This window comes from Myotis myotis, unplaced genomic scaffold (genome assembly GCF_014108235.1).
Source record: "Myotis myotis isolate mMyoMyo1 unplaced genomic scaffold, mMyoMyo1.p scaffold_m19_p_6, whole genome shotgun sequence".
Taxonomy (NCBI): domain Eukaryota; kingdom Metazoa; phylum Chordata; class Mammalia; order Chiroptera; family Vespertilionidae; genus Myotis; species Myotis myotis.
The window spans coordinates 38346626-38361117 of record NW_023416368.1 but is presented as its reverse complement, the minus strand read 5'-3'; the positions used below and the strand labels follow the sequence as shown (position 1 = coordinate 38361117).

The following is a 14492-nucleotide window of genomic DNA, read 5'->3' as shown; positions in this document are numbered from 1 at the left end:
TAAAATATATTTTTAAAAAAAACAAACAAAAAAAATCAATGATGAGAATCATTGATTGGCTACCTCCGGCACGCCCTCCTAGGGGATCAAGCCCATAACCTGGGCATGTGCCCTTAACTGGAATCAAACCTGGGACTCTTCAGTCCGCAGGCCAACACTCCATCTACTGAGCCAAACCTCTTATCCCTGGGCTGAGCCCAGTGCCTCTCCACTATATCCTATGTCTCTCAGCTCATCATTATATTGTTTCCATGTTTATCTATTCCACTAGTCTCTAAAGTTAATAAGGACAAGGTGTCATTTTAATTTGTATCCCCATATCTGGGACAAAATACATGTTCAACAAAATAAAAGCATTTTAACTGAACCAAAATACGCTGCAATGGGCCATTTCCTAAGCAGCAAAATTAGGTGCCTTATTCTATCAACTTCAGCAGCACCTGTCAAAAATAGAGTCTTTTGGCCCTAGCTGGTTTGGCTCAGTGGATAGAGCGACAGCCTGCAAACTGACGAGTAGCAGGTTCAATTACGGTGAAGGGCACATGCCTGAGGTGCAGGGCTCCATCTCCCATGCGGGTGTACAGGAGGCAGCTGATCAATGATTCTCTCTCATCATTGATGTTTCTATCTCTTTCCCTCTCCCTTCCTCTCTGAAATCAATAAATAAAAAATACATTTTAAAAAATTGAGTCCTTTGAACACATTATACTCACTTTCAAGGTGTCAGACAGGTGTGGCTCAGTTGGTTGGAACGTCATCCCATACACCAAAGGGTGGTGGGTTCGATTCCTCATAAGGGCACATACCCAGGTTGCGGGTTCCATACCAGTGTGTGTTTGGGAGGCAACTGGTAGCTATCTTCACATCAATGTTTCTCTCTCTCACTCCCTTTCTCTTTCTCTCTCAAATCAATAAAAAATAAATTTAAAAAGATAAGTTAGAAAGAGAAAGATAAATACTTATATGTAAGATCTTAAAAAAAAAAAAAGCTAAATCTGTAAAAAGCAAAGTAAAATGGTGGTTACCAGGGAATGAGACAAGCTGAGGAAAATAGTGATGTAACCACTGTAGCTGTTAGCTTACATTATTTTAAAACTTTGAAATTAGAAGCCTTGTTCTCCTCCTCTATTCAGGCCTGATTCTCTATTCACGCCTAAGTAGCAACACTCAAGGGTTCTACTTATTTTTACCTTAATTATTAGTATGAAACCATTTTGAAAGAGAGTATAGCATAATGGTTAAAAGCATGGGTTCTCAGGAATCATACTTCATAAAGTTGTTATAAAGTGCCTGTGACATAGTAACAACTGAAAAGACACTTGCTATATTACTCACTGTATTTCTTTGCATAGATACATTATTGCAATTACTTTAACCTCTATTAATACTGTTTACAGAAAAATATTTCAAATTCCAAATATGAATTAAAAATATTTAAATATAAATACAACTTAGCATTAAAAACTTTTAATGTCAATCAAATGAAGTACATATCATTTACCCAAACAGTGTTTAAAGCCCTCTATAAACTGTCCCCAATCTGCCACACCAGCTTATTTTTTATCTATACTTTAAAATCTAACCGGAGTGTAATCTGCACTAATATTTCCTCATACTGCCTCAGTATGTCCTACTTTGTTATACTGTCCGGCCTGGCCGGAGTGGCTCAGTAGTTGAGCGTCGACATATGAACCAGGAGATCACAGTTCGATTCCTGGTCAGGGCACATGACCTGGTTTCAGGCTCGATCCCCAGTGGGGAGTGTGCAGGAGGCAGCCAATCAATGTTTGTCTCTTGTAATTGATGTTTCTGTCTCTCCCTTCCTCTCTGAAATCAACAAAAAAATATATATTTTTTTAAATTTAAAAATAACTCTGTTCCATGCTTACTTAAAGAACAAACCCTTCCCTACTCAATCTACTCCCACAGCATCTTGCCTCTTCGGCAGTGCTGATTTACTGTAATCACATTAGAGATGCAGCTATTGCCCCTGTTACTAAGGACTATCTTGGATTATTTTTACTAGGGAAACTACAACACATGATAAACATATGTAAACACATGAACTCAAAACAGTATTATCAAACCTAAAATGCTAACAGATCATTTCCTTTTCTTCTGGGGCAGCTTAAATCTAATAGCAAGATTTACATTATATTATAACTAAAAATGATGTCTATTCTAATAACAAAGAATATGAAAGGCAGAGGGACCAAATGAGTTGTCCAAGACTAGAAGTAAATAGGGTAAGAAGATAAATAGCCACACTATTCTGTACATCTTTAAACCACTAAATCTTTAAAGTCTTAATTTCCTTTGCTTATAATTAAATGAGAATTATACACAATGAAAATAGAATCAGCCCTAGCTGGTTTGGCTCAATAGATAGAGCATAAGTCTGCGGACTGAAGGGTCCCAGGTTCGATTCTGGCCAAGGGCACATGCCTGGGTTGCGGGCTCGATCCCCAGTAGGGGGCGTGCAGGAGGCAGCCAATCAATGATTCTCTCTCATCAATATTTCTATCTCTCTCTCCCTCTCTAAAATCAATAAAATATATTAAAAAAAAGAAAATAGAATCAGCCCGACCTTGCCAAAGATCTAGAGCCCTTTACCAAAAACAGGGATTAGAGGCCAGCATCTTCTGACTCCTGCTGCAATGCACCAACCACAGAACACAGAAGTGAACTGGAATACTTAAAGTCTCCTTCCACTAATCCTTTCTACCTAGTAGACGGGGTCAGAGCTCAGTCTGTTAACTTTTGCTGAGAAGAGTATGGGACCTGGGACCCAGGTAAACAAATCTAGCAAGTAGTTAGATAGGTGATCTCTGGCAGCATTGCAATTTTGGCCTGCAGCAATCTAAGGCAAAATACTAAACATTATTGTGTAAAAGTTAACTGATTCTGAATAAGTAGACCTTTGCTTATTAGACAGAACCCAGAAACAATAGATCAAAGAGAAAGCCCGGAGAATAGATCAAAGGGATCACCGAAGTCTTGGAAAAGTACAGAGTAAAAGGAGGGAATTGTCGCCCTAACTGGTTTGGCTCGGTTTGGCTCAGTGGATAGAGCGTCGGCCTGCGGACTGAAGGGTCCCAGGTTCGACTCCGGTCAAGGGCATGTACCTTGGTTGTGGGCACATCCCCAGTAGGAGGTGTACAGGAGGCAGCTAATCGATGTTTCTCTCTCATCGATGTTTCTAACTCTCTAACCCTCTCCCTTCCTCTCTGTAAAAAATCAATAAAATATATTTAAAAAAAAAATAAAAGGAGGGAATTGTCCAAATGAAAGCTGGAAAGCAAAGGTAGGCTGGTCATACAAACTGGTATATGTAGGACCTTATGGTAAGACTGGGGCTATGAGACTATCAACAGAAGCCCAGCCTAGAGCACTGAAGCTGCTGAGAGCAGCCTGCTAAATAGGTAGAACAGAAACCTGCAGGCCAAGGAATTCCTGCTAGCCCAGGCCTTTGGCTTAAGCCTTATAAATCCTCAGACCCACAATAAAAGAGTTTTAATGACAGTGCAGAAGACAGGCCTGGAGATTTAAAGGAGGAAGAAAAGCAATATTCTCTGACCTAAGTCAACAAAAGAAACTGCTATAGCAATTGCTGTATGTCATAGGAACTAAATGATTCTATCATTAGTTCAGGGCCTTCCATGGTCTCTTAATCGAGGGAATTTCATAACACTGACCATAGGCATTTTCCCTACAATGGAAATCTAGTGACAAACCATTCTGACATAAATCAATTTTATTCTGTGTAGTCTTTCCGCCCATAATTTTTTCTTTCAATATTTCATAACTTACTAGGCACCCAGCAATTCTAATTTTATCATTGCATCATCACTTAACTTGGTTATGACCTGGGATTTATTTTTCCTTTGACTTCTGCTTTAGTCTGTGCCTTTTAGGGATTTGCTTCTGAGCGCTGGAGGAAGCAGATCAATGGCTCTCAATACTGGCTGCACATCAGAATCACCTGAGAAGTTTTATGAAATAACACAGCCCCACCCCACAGGCTTGAAGGTTCTTCTGACACAGTACATCTGGAGTGAGGCTCTTGGCACCTAATTTTATTTAAATATTTTTTTATTTATTTCAGAAAGGAAGGGAGAGGGAGAGAGAGATAGAAACATCAATAATGAGAATCATTGATCCGCTACCTCCTGCATGCCCCGCACTGGGGATCAAGCCACAACCCAGGCATGTGCCCAGACCAGGAATAGAACTGTGATCTCCTGGTTCATAGGTGGACACTCAATACCACTGAGCCACATAGGCCAGGAAGCACCTAATTTTTTTAAAATTCCATGGGTAATTCTGATAAATAGTATGGTTAGAAACAAATGTATTATATAGCTAGCTAGTATCCTATATAATAAAAGAATAATATGCAAATCGACCAAACGGTGGAACAACTAGTCGCTATGACACACACTGACCACCAGGGGACAGATGCTCAATGTAGGAACTGCCCCCTGCTGGTCAGTGTGTTCCCACAGGGGGAGTGCTGTTCAGCCAGAAGCCCTGAGCTGGGCTCATGGCTGGCGAGCACAGCAGCGGTGGTAGGAGCCTCTCCCGTCTCCGCAGAAGCACTAAGGATGTCTGACTGCTGGCAGTCGGACATCCCCCGAGGACTCCCAGACTGTGAGAGGACAGACTGGGCTGAGAGACCCCCGCGAGTGCATGAATTTCATGCACCGGGCCTCTAGTTTGATTATAATTACAGGCCCAAGTGAGTTTGTTTTTAAAGAAGGAGAAGGGGTGAGTCAGGATAATCTTAAAACAGTATGAACCTGACATAGTAAGAGGTCACTGACTATACAATTCTAATGTTGTCTAATTCACACAGGAAAAATGAAGCATTTTATTGTAAGTCCTCACTTAATGTAGTCTATAGGTTCTTAAACTTTAAGCAAAATGACACATGATAAAACCAAGTTTACCATTGATAATAAATAAGAGTTAAATTCCTAAGAATCTCATCAAAATTTTAATGAAACATTAATCACATTAATAGAAGACCTGCTGTATTAAAGACAACCAAGTACCTGAAACTGCTAAGAACATTCATATTTTGTTTTTCTTGTTAACCTCATAGTGAATATGAGGCAGATAGGTAAAGAATCTGAGGCTCAGATATGGGAAGTGAACTAGCCAAATACCAAACGGAGCCATGTCTGTGCTCCATTCAATTGCCTATGTTCTTTCCACTAGGTCACAATACAGAAAGACAAATAAAAATATCAGTATGTTTCAGTCTTTAATGCCAATAATTGTACTTAACATAATTAGTGACCTAACTCTCTCATTCAATAAGGGACTTCTGCTTACAAAACTTTCACTTGGCAAATGTTCTGCACAACTATGATTCTTATACTATGTTTCTTACACTATGATTCAACTAACAGAAGATGCTCCTATTCTCTTAAAACTAGACACGTCATACACACCTGTGCTTCTTACTATTCTTCTTTAATTGGCACAAAAACCAATCAACAATCAAGTCACCAATGGGTAATACTAAACTTGAGCCTAGAGTTAGCTTATGTTCAGAACAAAGATGCTGCTCCAGTGTGGCTCAGTTGGTTGGGTGTTGTCCTGTGCACCATAAGGTTACAGGTTTGATTCCCAGTCAGAGCTCATGCCTGGGTTTTGGGCTTAATCCCCAGTAGGGAACATGCAAGAGGCAGCTGATTAATGTTTTGCTCTCACTGAGTGTTTCTTTCTCTCTCTCCCTCTCCCTCTCTTCTCTCTAAAAAAAAAAAAAAAAAAAATTAAAAATAAAAAGTATTTGCAAAAACAGAACAAAGATGCCTTTAGAAAACATAATAAAACAGTATGTATACAATCTTTTGCAATTAAAAAAGAGAGCCCAGCCAGTCAATGCTCAGTGGTTGAGTATCGACCTATGAACTAGGAGTTCACGGTTTGATTCCCAGTCAAGGCACATGCCTGGGTTGCGGGCTCAATCCCCAGTGTGGGGCGTGCAGGAGGCAGCCAATCAATGATTCTCTCATCATTGATGTTTCTATCTCTCTCTCTCCTTTTCCCTCTCCCTTCCTCTCTGAAATCAATAAAAATATATTTTTTTAAAAAAGGAACAATTTTTAGTCATATTAACCTAAATTTTACATGTACCTTCAAAAAACAGAATGATGTTCTCTTACACACCTAAGTGATTTCCTTAAGAAAACTGAAAGACTAGAATATCTGACCTTCTATTCTAGTAACTTTTTCCTAAAACCATGCTGTCTTTCCAGTCTTAATATCCCTTTCATACCATGGAAAGACCCAGGACACAATAATCTTAGCACAGGTTGTGATGCTCTACTAAACTAGGAATGGATCCTAACTGTAAATTCACACTAGTTACTTAACTGCTCTAAACCTCAAGTTCTTCATTTGTAAAAAAGAGACAATAAAATTAGTAATGTCTACAAAGGATATGGCACAATTCCAATATAAAATAAGCACTCATTAAATGACTAGCAGCCTGGCCAGTGTGGCTCAGTGGTTGAGCATCCACCCATGAACCAGGAGGTCAAGGTTCAATTCCCAGTCAAGGCACATGCCCGGGTTGCAGGCTCAATCCCCACTAGAGGGCTTGCAGGATGTAGCCAATCAATGATTCTCTCTCATCATTGATGTGTCTAACTCTCTCTCCCTCTCCTTTCTGCTTTGAAAGCAATAAAAGTATTTTTTGCCTTAGTTGTTTTTTTGTGAAGTAAGCAAGACATAGAGATAAATGTTGTATGAGTCCACTTATACATACACTAGAGGCCTGGTTTCAATTCCAGTCAAGGGCACCTGACAGGGTTGCAGACTCGATCCCCAGTGAGGGTGTGCAAGAGGCAGCCAATCAATGATTCTCTCTCATCATTGATGTTTTTAACTCTCCCTCTCCCTTCCTCTCTGAAATCAATAAAAATATTTTTAAAAAGAAAATAAATTTTATGTTTAATGTTCTTTAAAAAGAGGGTGAAAACTTTTAGAGATTATGATTAAATGTATGATATTATATAAGGTGACAATTTCACAAGTGTATACTTTTCTTCAAATTCATCAATATGTATATATTAAATATGTATGGCTTTTTGTATGTCAATCATACCTTAGAGCAACAGTTCTCAACCTGTGGGTCGCGACCCCTTTGGGGGTCGAACAACCCTTTCACAGGGGTCGCCTAAGACCATCAGAAAACACATATATAATTACATATTGTTTTTGTAATTAATCACTATACTTTAATTATGTTCAATGTGTAACAATGAAAATACATCCTGCATATCAGATATTTGCATTACGATTCATAACAGTAGCAAAATTACAATTATGAAGTAGCAACGAAAATAATTTTATGGTTGGGGGTCACCACAACATGAGGAACTGTATTAAAGGGTCGCAGCATTAGGAAGGTTGAGAACCACTGCCTTAGAGGGAAAGGGGGGCGATTAACCAAAGAATTTGTATGCATATATGCATGATGCATACGACACAGGGCAGGGGACCGGGGTGGGCTGGAGGGGGTCAGTGGGGGGAAAAAGGAGACATATCTAATACTTTCAACAATAAAGAAAATATGTTAAAAAAAAGTCGCTAACATATACTTTCAAATGATAAAATTTAACTTACATAAATTCTGCCTCAACTTTTAAAACAAATAACTATTTTCAAATGAAACATCTGGCATGACAAAGAATATTTCATTATTTCATAGTTATACTTATTGTGGTTATTTATTAGTAAAAATATAACTGATATAACTCAAAAGGTAAGACAAAAATTAAATCTTCATACTAGACAGAAGCTAACATTTGGCTTTGAAGTACAAGACAGATTTGCAGATAACACTTGTCTTTCTATTGATGTTTTTAGACCAAATTGATATGTAGACTTGAGAAAAACTAATAATCAAATTTCTACCTCTCATTTTAATCTCCCATTTACAAGGCAAGTATCCACTAAAAGTACATTATGTAATCAACAATGTCCTTAGTCCTTTGCAACATAGGAGGCAGCACGGCAGAGAGAAAATGTTCTAAAGCCAGATGGCCCTGAATGGAATACCAGCACCATCAGTTGAGAAATCACTTAATCTCTCTAAGTTTCCATTTCCTAATGTGTAAACCTGAATAAATGGCTGTGCCAGCAACTCATGGGGTTGGTCTGAGGTTTAAATGAGATAATAATTATTAAGTGTTTAGTACAAAGCATGGCTGCCTGACATATGGTACACAATATACTTAAGTATGATAATTAACAAGAGCAGCAAATGCCATATGCCATGCACTGTGCTAGGAGTTAACTTATTCTCTTACTCTATAAAATGTTTTGAAAATTAAATCCTAAATTGTCTAATTAAACAAACATGGGAGTCAGTTGGGTCTCCATTGAAGTTCTATGCAATTCCAAAGTCCACATTCTCTCTATAATCCCAAGCTGCCTTTCTATGTAAGACACTTCAGCCCTGGCTGGTTTGGCTCAGTGGATAGAGTATTAGCCTGTGGACTGAGTTAGATTCCGGTCAAGGGCATGTACCTTGGTTGCAGGCACATCCCCGGGGGGGGTGTGCAGGAGGCAGCTGGTCGATATTTCTAACTCTCTATCCCTCTCCCTTCCTCGCTGTAAAAAAATCAATAAAATATATATTTTTTTAAAAAGGCACTTCATCTTTATCATTTTGTCATTTATTTGTCAACTGAAGAGGAAATTAACTAAGTAACTTCACATTTACTATGGAAAAGTACAAATATAACAAAATTAGATAAAATACTAATAAACGTTATTTTTAAAAAAATGTTTTTATTGATTTTTAGAGCAAGAGAAAGGGAGAGGGAGAGAGAGAAACATCAATGAGAGAGAAACATCAATTGGCTGCCTCTTGTACTGGGGATCAAGCCCAGCACCTGGACATGTGCCCTGCCAGGAACTGATGACCACTAGGTGCATAGGACAGCACTCAACCAAATGAGCTAGACTAGCCAGGCTTCTTTTTTTTTTCTTTTCTTTAATATGTTTTTATTGATTTTAGAGAGAGAAAGAGAGACACACAGAGAGGAACATCCATGAGAGAGAACCATCAATCGGCTGCTTCCTGTGCATCCCTATCAGGGATTGAGCCCACACCCAGGCATGTGCCCTGACCGGGAATCAATCCCATGACCTCTTGGTTCATGAGTTGACACTCAAACCACTGAGTATACCAGCCAGGCTGCTATTTTTTTAAAACTGTAACAATTTTAACAAATCTTCAGCAACAGTTTGGAACAACACTTTTTCTTTCTAATTTTTTTATTTTATAGCAATTGTCATGATTAGAGAAGTAACAAATTTAAAAAACTCCTCAGGGCCAAAGGACGCCAGAGTATTTACAAACACATGGGGGGTGGTCAATATATGAGGGGCTGGGGGATCCCACCCAGGCCCTGAGCCAGGCTACGATGCCACCACAAATGTCCCATTGGCCATAGCATGGGGCTCAGGGGGCATCAGTGGCCCTGAGACTCTGCTTAGGGACCTAGTGGGAGATCCTCTAGCTAAGTTGTGGCCCTGCCTCCTGCCCAGGGGGTTCCCCACACCCTACAGGCCAACTCAGAAGGGCCTCTGGGGTGGGACAGAGACGTGGCGTGTGCGCTCACACATACACCTCACAGAGGAATAGCAAGGGGAGGATTTTTTTTAACCTTTTTTTTTTAATCCTAACCTAAGGATATTTGTTCAACTGATTTTTTGTAGAGAGAAGGGAAAGGATGGGGAGAGACAGACAGACAGACAAACTGGTTGCCTCCTGCACATGCCCCAACAGGGGTCAGGAAGAACCTGCAGGTACATGCCCTTGACCAGGAATCGACTCCGCACAACTTCGGTCTGCTGATCAATGCTATAACCAGTGAGCAAAATAACCAGGGCCAAATTTAATTTTTTTAATTCTCTCTCGAGAATGTTTTTTCCATTGATTTTTAGAGAGAGTGAAAGGGGGGGAGAAAGAGAGAAACACCCACATGAGAAAGACACGTCTGTGTGGGCTATGTGTACAGTCTTGTAACTGAACCTTTATTGCTGTTGGCGTCACTGGGAGGAATTGACCCCCAGCCCAATTGGCTGTGAAGATCAGCTGCAACTATACCCTTATGGAGCAAGGCAGGCTTCAGTGGGGTTTTGGTACTCACTGAGTCTGCCTCTTGAGTGTGTTGATTGTGAATGTGTAGAGATGTAATCTGGTATGGTCTGAGGCTGCCCACCAGGTGTACTGGTTCAGGGGCCATCCAGGAGGTACAAAGTCAGCCACTACCTGAGCCACTGGGCCCTACAGAACACCTACTACACAAAGCCACTCTACTAATTATAGGAGACACTGTTTCTACCTAGTACAAAGAAACAATCACGGGGAAGCAGCCAAAATGTGGAGACAAAGCAACATGTCACAAATAAAAGAACAGAAGAAATATCAATGAAGAAAACTAAATAAAATGAAAGCAAACAAACTACTAGATAAAGAGTTCAAAACAATGGTTATAAGGTCGCTCAAGAAGCCTAATGAGAGTTTTAAGGATGTTAGTGAGACTTTCAAGAATCTTAGTGAGAATTTCTTTTCTTTTCTTTTCTTTTTAAAAGATATATTTTATTGATTTTTTACAGAGAGGAAGGGAAAGAGATAGAGAGTTAGAAACATCGATGAGAGAGAAACATCGGTCAGCTGCCTCCTGCACACTCCCTACTGGGGATGTGCCCACAACCAAGGTACATGCCCTTGACCGGAATCGAACCTGGGACCTTTCAGTCCGCAGGCCGACGCTCTATCCACTGGGCCAAACCGGTTTCGGCGAGAATTTCAAGGAAATTAGTGAGAACATCAATGACATGAATAAGGACCAGTCAGAAATTAAGCATACACTAACTGAAATAAAGAATAATTAACAGGGAGTCAACAATACAGTAGAAGATTCTGAAAATTAAATCAACGATTTGGAATATGAGGAACAAAAAACACTCAATCAGAAAAGAAAAAAGAATCCAAAAATATGAAGATACTGTTAGGAGCCTCTGGTATACCTTCAAGCATACTGACATTCAAATTATGGAGGTGGCAGAAGAAGAGAGTGAGCAAGATATTGAAAACCTATTTGAAATAATGATTGAAAACTTCCCCTACCTAGTGAAAGAAATAGACTTATAAATCCAGGAAGCACAGAGTCTCAAACAAGAGAAACTCAAAGAGGCCCAACCAATACACATCATAATTAAAATGCCAAGGGTTAAAGACAAAGAGGGAATCTTAAAAGCAGCAAGAGAAAAGCAATTAGTTACCTAAAATGGAGTGCCCATATGACTGTCAGCTGATTTCTCAACAGAAACTTTGCAGGCCAGAAGGGAGTGGCAAGAAATACTCAAAGTGATGAATAGCAAGGACCTACAACCAAGATTACTCTACCCAGGAAAGCTATCATTTAGAATTAAATGTGAGATAAAGAGCTTCACAGACAAGAAAAAGCTAAAGGAGTTCATCACCACCAAGCCAGTATTACAGGAAATGTTGAAAGGTATTCTTTAAGAGGAAAAAGAGGAGGAAGAAGAGAAAAGGAGGAAGAGGAGGAGGAGGAGGAGGAAACAATAAAATGGCAAGAAATACGTATCTATAAACAATTATATCAAAAAATAAAAATAAATGAACACAGAATCTAATGAACAAAATAAACTGATGAATAAAATAGAACCAAAGCCATGGAAACATGGAACAGACTGACAAACCCCAGAGGATAGGGGGGCAGGGAGAGTTAAACCAAAGATCCTGTGCTCGCTTCAGCAGCACATATACTAAAAATGAAATGATACAGAAAAGATTAGCATGGCCCCTGTGTGAGGATGACTCGAAAGTTCGTGAAGCATTCCATATTTTAAAAAAACAACAAAGATCTTATATGCATATATATGCATTACCTATGGACACAGACAATAGGGTGGTAAAGGCTTGGGGCGGGGTGAAGAGGGAGGTAGAGGGGGTGTCATCTGTAATCCTCTCAACAATAAACGTGGTTTTTTAATCTGAAAAAAAAAGAACCCTGGCCAGGTAGCTCAGTTGGTTAGAGTAGCAGTCGCCACCGGTGGCCTTCGGATCACTGGTGGCCCGTGAGGTCCGAAAGGTTGGCAACCACTGGGTTAGAGCATCGTTCCGATATGCCAAGGTTGCGGACTTGATCCACAGTCAGGGCACATATAAGAATCAACCAATGAGTGCATAAATAAGTGGAACTACAAATTGATATATCTCTCTCTTGTTCTTTCTCTTTCCTCTCTCTCCCTCCCTCTCTCTCTCTCTAAAATCAATAAATATTAACTTTAAAAAAGTTTTTTTAAAGAAAAGACATCTGACAAAACCTAACACCTTTTCATGATAAAAAACATGCAACAATCTGATCAGGGGCACATAGTAAAATCTCACAGACAAAATCATACCTAATAGTGAAAAACTGAATGTGTTCCTCCTAGGACTGTGTGCTGGAAGCCGGACCACCCTTGCTGCTTGACACAGTCACTGCAGCGAAGAAACATCTGCACAGCTTATGTTTCAAGGGACCTGGCGTATATAGCATATGGTTTGCTCCCCCTCTTAGCGCTATGTGTTTTAAACAGGACCACCTCCCCGAGAAAGGTTGTTTCCCCAGGTTAGGAATTAACAGGACTAAGGAAGAAAATAAATCAGTAAATCCCCCTAGTGTTATAGAAATACCATGTACTACTTATGAAGAACTTGGACTAAGACTGTTGGCAATAAATTTGGGACTTGTTGGGCCCACATCCCCAGGGGTCTGCCCACGAGGGAAAGCACCAAAGCCTATACCCCTGGAGATCCACCGACACAGGGCAGTCCCAGGGAAGGCAAGCAGCGAGGCTGGGAGGACATAACCTTTACTGGGTAGGATAATCTCCTCAATCACTTCCTTGTGGCCTATCAGTAGAGCAGTGACCTTGGAATAGCCCTTGTAATGGAACACAGAGATTAACCTAGACAAGATTAAAATCAACAGAACTAGATAAAGACAGGATTTTTGGCAAAGGTCAGATAAGAAACAAGGAACTGTAAGACATTACCCAAAACATACCATGATGTGATTATAGAGGCATGCTTATAGGATCAAATGGTATAAATATGTAGATGTAACAGGACAATAAAAAAAGAACCTGGCTACTATGCTGATCAACTGAACGCTGCCTCCGTGTCCTTCATTCTTCGCCGACGCCATCCACACCTATGGGAACCCCTGAACCTGCTGGGGCAGGACCCCAACAACCGTGGTCGGCAAACTGCGGCTGGAGAGCTACATGCGGCTCTTTGGCCCCTCGAGTGTGGCTCTTCCTAAGCCTTAGGAGTATCCTAATTAAGTTAATAACAATGTACCTATCTATATTGTTTAAGTTTAAAAATTTGGCTCTCAAAAGAAATTTCAATCGTTGTACTGTTGATATTTGGCTCTGTTGACTAATGAGTTTGCCAACCACTGCTAGGATCAGTAATAAGAGAAGAATGTCCACTTTCTCTATTTAACACCCTACTGAAGTTCTAGCCAGGAAAATTAGGCAAGAAATAGAAATAAAATATTAAGATTAGAAAGAAAAAAAACAAAAACTATATTTGCAAACGACATAATCTTGTATATAGAAAAGTCCTACAAAGCCGAAACCGGTTTGGCTCAGTGGAAAAGTCCTACAAAATAAAAAATAACAAAGTAAATGAGTTCAGCAAGATTACAAAATCAATATACAAAAACCCATTGCATTCTATATACTAACAATGAACCATCCAAAAACATGTGGCTCAATTGATTGAGCATCATCTCGTGCACGGAAAGGTGGCTGGTTTGGATTCCTGGTCAGGGCACATACCTGGTTTTCAGATTTCAACCTTAGTAAGGGGTACACAGGAGGCAGCAGATCAATGTTTCTCTTTCACATCAATGTTTTTTCCCCCCCTCCCTTCCGCACTCTCTCAAACCAATAAAAATAGCCCTAGCCAGTTTTGCTCAATGGATAGAGCACTGGCCCATGGACTAAAGGATCCCAAGTTCAATTCCAGTCAAGGGCACCTTAGTTGTTGCATACTCGATCCCTGGCCCTCCTCAGGGTGTGCCAAGGGCAACCAATCGGTCTCTCTCTCACACTGAGGTTTCTCTCTGTCTTTGCCCCTCCCTTCTACTCTCTCTAAAAATCAATAGAAAATATCCTCCCTCAGGTGAGGATTAACAAAATAATAAAATAAATAAAAAGATTTAAAAAAAATAATGAATAGTAAGGGGAAGAGATCAACTAAAGAACTTGTATGCATGCATATAAGCCAAACCAATGGACACAGACAACAGGGGGATGAGAGCATGAGTGTGTGTGTGGGGGGGGGGGGGGGGGGGGGAAGTTGGGGGTTAATGGGGAGATGAGGCCACATTTGTAATACCTTAACCAATAAAGAAATTAAAGATAAAAAAAATGAATAAATA

At 40.0% G+C, this 14492-nt stretch overlaps 1 protein-coding gene and 1 non-coding gene across 11 annotated transcripts in view; one reads left to right on the top strand and one right to left on the bottom strand.

The window, feature by feature from the left end:
• Positions 1-14492, bottom strand: part of NSD1 (nuclear receptor binding SET domain protein 1) — a 148595-nt gene that overhangs the window by 115049 nt on the left and 19054 nt on the right. The gene's annotated exons all lie outside the window — the stretch shown is intronic.
• LOC118659385 lies at positions 11797-11903 on the top strand. The gene has a single exon (XR_004968521.1). It is a non-coding gene; the product is annotated as a U6 spliceosomal RNA (small nuclear RNA).